The sequence below is a fragment of the Petaurus breviceps genome, unplaced genomic scaffold (genome assembly GCF_028583685.1).
Source record: "Petaurus breviceps papuanus isolate PSGF00001 unplaced genomic scaffold, PetGlider_PUasm1.0 178, whole genome shotgun sequence".
Taxonomy (NCBI): Eukaryota; Metazoa; Chordata; class Mammalia; order Diprotodontia; family Petauridae; genus Petaurus; species Petaurus breviceps.
This window is the reverse complement of record NW_027185777.1, coordinates 10661972-10667704: the sequence shown is the minus strand read 5'-3', so window position 1 is coordinate 10667704 and position 5733 is coordinate 10661972. Positions and strand designations below refer to the sequence as shown.

Here is a 5733-nt window from a genome sequence, read left to right as displayed (position 1 = left end):
AGATAGATAGATAGATAGATAGATAGATAGATAGATAGATAGATAGAAATATACAGATAAGTGTATACACGTACATGTATGTAGGAATATAGAGAGAGAGAGAGACAGATACAGAGGCAGAGAAAGAGAGACAGAAAATCTCAATGAATATTTCAATCTGGGGCAAATGCAGTAAAGGTGAGGTGGCAACCCAGATATTAGAGTACAATTGCTGGTTCTATTACATGAGTTGAAGGAAGGAGAGGTCCCATGTCACTTGGATTATTTGGGGGATGAGGAAGTAGGGCCAACACAGAAATGGGATAACCACAGAGATGTGATCCAGTAGAGTTCAAAAGGAGAGAGGGGAAAAATGCATTATTTCTGAAGAAAGAAAGTGGTATAGCCCTGGGAGGAAAACACTCCCTAGATATCTATATCATTGAACAAAGCCCCATTTGCCCCAGGGTAGTTTTAGTTCTGACCTTATTCCAAGCATGGTATGAGTAAAAACAAAATTTTGGGGCCTAGTCCTACTAACCTAACTACTATTCATAATATTGTTTCTAGAGCCTTTAGTTTCAAATGAATTTCTGAAAGAACATTTGGAACATAACCTAATCATTACCTTGAGATGTCAGGATATACGATTTTTAACATCTCCATTTCCTGGTCTCTATCAAGGTTCTTTAAGTCTCAAGCCATATGTGTCTGAAAGGGTGCTGACTTTTGTGAGTGAAAAATGTATTTTATCCTAATCTTAGCTTCAGCACATAACAGAGAGTCTGGCATATATACAGTAGGCATTTAATAAAGACTTGCCGAGTTGTTGCTTCTGGTTTATAGGCCGATAGGAAGATAATCACATTTCCCTCTAAAACTTCTCTATGAAAATGTCAGTCAATCTGACTTACCCATGCATTTATTACACCTTCTGTGAGGAAATTGACTCTGATGTTCAAAGATGCTTGCCTCTTTGTTCTGTCATTTCCCATCATGCATTGGGACCATGAAAATGAACTGAATGACATCAAAATCACTCAGCCTGAGTCCTGGGATTCCCTCTACTTCTGCCTTTATTATGAGTAAAGAAACTATATTTGAACATGTCATTTAGGTCCAAATCAAATTCTACATGCTGTGCATTTTTCTCAATGTAAGCGTTTAGCTCCTTAGTAACCTTCCCTACCCTAATACTTTCACTTTGTTTCATTTATTTCATTCTTTCCAAAAATTCTCTTGTACTTATCCATTTCTCACTCTTTTACTCTCTGGCCTCTACCCTGAATTTTGAACTCTAAATATATTAGAGTATATCCTACATAAATATTTGTATGTATATTCTGATGTATTACAGAAGAAAAGAAAGAAATGTTCATTTACTATGCACCTAATATGTGCCAACCCTATGTACTAAGAACATTACAATTATCTACTCATTTGATCCTAACAAAAATTCTAGGAGCTTGATGCTATTATAACCCCTATTTATAGTTGAAGAAACTGAGGCAAACAAGAGTGACTTGTTCAAGATCACATACCTAGTCAGTGTCTTTGGTCTTATTCGAACTTAGTTCTTCCTGACTTCAATCCCACAACTCACTGTCTATCTACAAAACAAACAAAAACCCAAACCAAGTCTAGGTTGAAAGAGACCACTTGTACAGAGGAAGAGTGTTAGTTTTATTGTCAGATCTTTTCTGTTTGAGTTCTGGTTCTCTATTTCCTAGCAACTTGACTTTGCACACTAATCTCTCTTGATCTTCCTTGACTCATCTCAACCCACCTAATCCACATGTGGTCTGATTAAGTACCTCCTCTATGTCAGATATTGGTGATACAAAGGCAAAGAAATTATACATTGGAAATGATGTCTGAGGTCCCTTCCAGTTCTAATTCTCTGCTCTCATAATCCATAAATTGGTGTTGATACCATTAGAATTCACACAGTTGCAAGTACACAGATGAATATGATGAGCCATATATTATCACTGAATAGTTTTTTAGCAGTAGCAAAGTATTTGTGATTTCATCATCATGGGAAACATTCTATCAACATACATCTCAACTCTCTCTTACAGTTGATTAATTCAGCTAGTATTTATTATGCACCTATTAAGTGCCAGTCACTATGCAGGACTAGGTGGTAGGACAAAAAAAAAGTTAAAAAAAAAGTGTACCTGCCTTCAAGGAGCTTACATTCTGTTGGAAGGGGGAATTATGTGGAAAGGGATTACTTTGTAAATATATGGAAAGTAGATACATAGCCATTACTGGAGGAAGGGCACTTGCAATTGGGGAGGTAGAAATTAGGACTGAGCTGAGTTTTAAAGAAAGAGAATCTCCAACACAATAGTCAGGAGGAAGTGCATCCAGGTAAAGGGTACTTCCCAAGAGATGGAATGTTGTGCCTGGGGAAGAGCCTGTATGCCAGAGGATAAGTCCTAGGAGGCCTCCTGAGGCACTAAGATGATCAATCACTTCCCAGAGCCACCAAGTGAAGCAAGGGTAGGATTTGAGACTTCACTGGACTTTGCACCATGTTGCCTCTTAACAAAAATAATCAATCATATGTTGATGAGCTCCCTTAATTGGTGAATGAGCACAAAATTACCTAGCCTACAATATTTAGTTAACCCTAGACCCATACTGTCCTTTACATTTTTGCAACTTTCCTGGTATTGCCCTACTTTTCCTCACCTGAAATAGACTAGACTTCCAGAAATCATGATCCAAGTCCCTGGGGCAGGCAACCCACTCAGTCTTGAGATTCTTTCCTTGTTACTGAGCTGTCTTCATAGATATGAAAGTATATATTCACCTAGCCCACTATATTTATAAAGCCCTAATGCAGACCATATTTCCCATCTCATCTAATGGAGCCATGTTGTCCATGCTGCCATCATATATTCCCTTTCCTCAGCTTTCTACCCCTGACTCCAAACAGTTAACAAGTCAATACTGAAATATCTTCTGACAGGGGCATGTTAACTGACTGTTTGGAATGTTCTCCCTCATCTCTGCCTCCTGGCTTCCTTGGATTCCTTCAATTCTCAGCTAAACTATCATGTTTTGCAAGAAACCTTTCCAGGTCATCCTTAATCTTAGTCCCTTCCCTGAGAGATCACCTCCTGTTTAAATTAAATGTGTATGTGTGTAGTACACACACACATACACTTTGTGTATAGATGTTTGTATGTTGTCTACCCTATTAGACTGAGCTCCTTGAGAGCTGGAATTAGTGTTTTGTTTTGTTTTGTTTATGCTGTTCTTTAAATGTCCAGAGCTTAAAACAGTACCTAGCACATGGTAGGTACTTTAAAAATGCATGTTTATTTGACTTGATATCAACTCACCATCCCTGTGACATGCCAGATTAAAACAACCTGACCCGGCCTCCATTTCCCTCTTTGTTCTCTCCCCTTTGAAAACAGGAATTGAATTTTTTTTCTTTGTATCACAAGGACAGTCAGCTACACAATAATACATAGTTTGAATAAATCCTTTTTCATAGTTAATAAATGTGTTTTTGTATCATGTGTAACATTGTGGTTACCAAGTGCTCTCCACAGCACCTGGCAAATAGTAAATACTTAATAAAGCTTGTCGACTTGACAAAGTATTATTGTATCACTCTGTATCTATAGATGGTATACACTTCTAAGTCACTATTATTCCTCCTGTTCAAAACCATTTAGCAATAATATCTTAACTGTTCTTTCCATAGACCAGTATAAACACACTAAATGAACATTCTGGTTGTGTTACTGCTAATGAGTAGTCATTAAAAGGCAGCTATGTGGTGTAGTGTATAGATTTCTGGACCTGGAGTCAGGAAGACCTGAGTTCAAATGTGACTTCAGATACTTACTAGCTATGTGACTCTGGGCAAATTATTTAGCCTCTGCCTGCCTCAGTTTCTTCATCTATAAAGTAGGGATAGCAGTAGTACCTAGCTCCCAGGGTTGTTGTGAGAACAAAACAAAAGATAATATTTATGAAGTATTTTATAAATTTTACAGCATTATACAAATGAAACTTTCAGAAGAAAGCAAGGTCTAAGTTACAGCCTTATATTGCCCAGTTTATGGCAGCTGATAGGTATTCTGTTTAGTTATGCTGCTCAAGGGTAGGTTGGAGTTAGGGTTAGGAGAGACATGCATTTTTCTTTCTATTATTTTCTCCTCAACTTCTATTATTCAGCACTGAAGGCCTCAGCAGCACTAACTACAGATGCTTTTAGTCTGACTATTGCAGCAAGGAGCATTCATCAGTTTCCCCCATTTCTATTTTCTGGGAGTAATTTAGAGAAAATGGGCACCTTTTTGCAAAATGACTAATGGACTCCCCAACCTCCAATTGAAGAAGAGTGAGTGCATTTACATTTTCCCCAAGAATTTATCAAAGCCCTTTCCAAACTGAAATAGCTATTCATGCCCCAAACTTAATGGCATATTATGAATGAGGTCTAGATTTTGCTAGCATTCTCTTCTGTACTGATGACATAAATCATAAAATAAAAATCACCTTTCTCTAAACAACAAAAAAAGAAATGGGCTTTTATTCTATTTCTGTGCCCTGCTCTCAGACACGTATCTATGTAACCTCAATGGGTGGCACAGAAAAATTGAATAGTTCCCTAAAAAAAATTTTTTCAAACGATGCTCTAGTTTTTTTATTGGTCACAAAACTCCTTTTGCTTTCCTAGAATGAGACTGATAGAACTATTTTAACCTCCAAGGAAAATGTTCCCCTAAAAGTGTCCCCTTTTTTGCTTTTCTTTTTTCTTTCTTTTTTCCTTTTGGTTTTCAACCTGACCTACTCATTTCCACTAGGAACAAGAATGCTAAAACAAGACCTTCCACTCAATTTATATGAAGCCTATCTAGTGCAGGGTAGCAGTGCTTCTTTAGTGAAACTGCAGTTACAGAAAAGTTGATTCTATAACCTTCTCCCTCCCCTCCCCATGTAAAAGTAAAGGTGAATTTTAATACTGTAAACTACAGATATTTAAAATGTTAAAAACAGACATTTCGAGGGGGAAAATGAAAATCAATCAATCATTAAATATTGAAGCCCCAGAAATTCATGTCTTTGTACGGGAAGGTTTACTGACAGGTCACTATCCCTACAAGAGCTATAGCATCAAGGCAGAGGAGTGAGCAAACCCTAGACTCTGTGCTGACTGGGGTGACTAGCTTGCCCTGAGAGGTTGGCTTCTCTGGAGGACTTGAAGCAGATGTGCATGATTGCTCCCCTAGCATGCTGTAGGGGGGATTCTTCCTCAGATAATAGCTCATTAGGGGGCCTCGGGGGCCCCACTAACATCAGGATTCAGTGTCATAGAGCCAAACATGGTAAATGACTCAGAACCAGAGCTAGAGTGCTTTGCCTGAAATGCCATCAATTCTTGGTTGCATTTTCCTCTTAAGCAAACCATCTTCCCCCTCCTGGGAACTCTTAAGCTTTCACCCCTACTATCCAGTACAAAAAAGGACACGATGGGAGGTTAGTGCAGCTTAGAGGTTCCAAGAAGAGAGGAGAAGGAAGCAATACTGAAGGTTCCAACAGTACCCTAAAGAGTGAGCCTCAATGCCTTCACAGGTAAAATGGTCATCATCTTCCTCCCAGTTTTAAATGATACATGCTGTGTCAAACTATTCATAACATTTCCAAAAATATTTTCTATCATTCAAAATACTTTTTAAAAAATAAAATATAATGACAAGCTAACTGAAAATGAACTATTGGTAA

General features: G+C 37.9%; 1 protein-coding gene across 1 annotated transcript in view; it reads right to left on the bottom strand.

The window, feature by feature from the left end:
• Nucleotides 1-5733, bottom strand: part of MALRD1 (MAM and LDL receptor class A domain containing 1) — a 930206-nt gene that overhangs the window by 801143 nt on the left and 123330 nt on the right. The gene's annotated exons all lie outside the window — the stretch shown is intronic.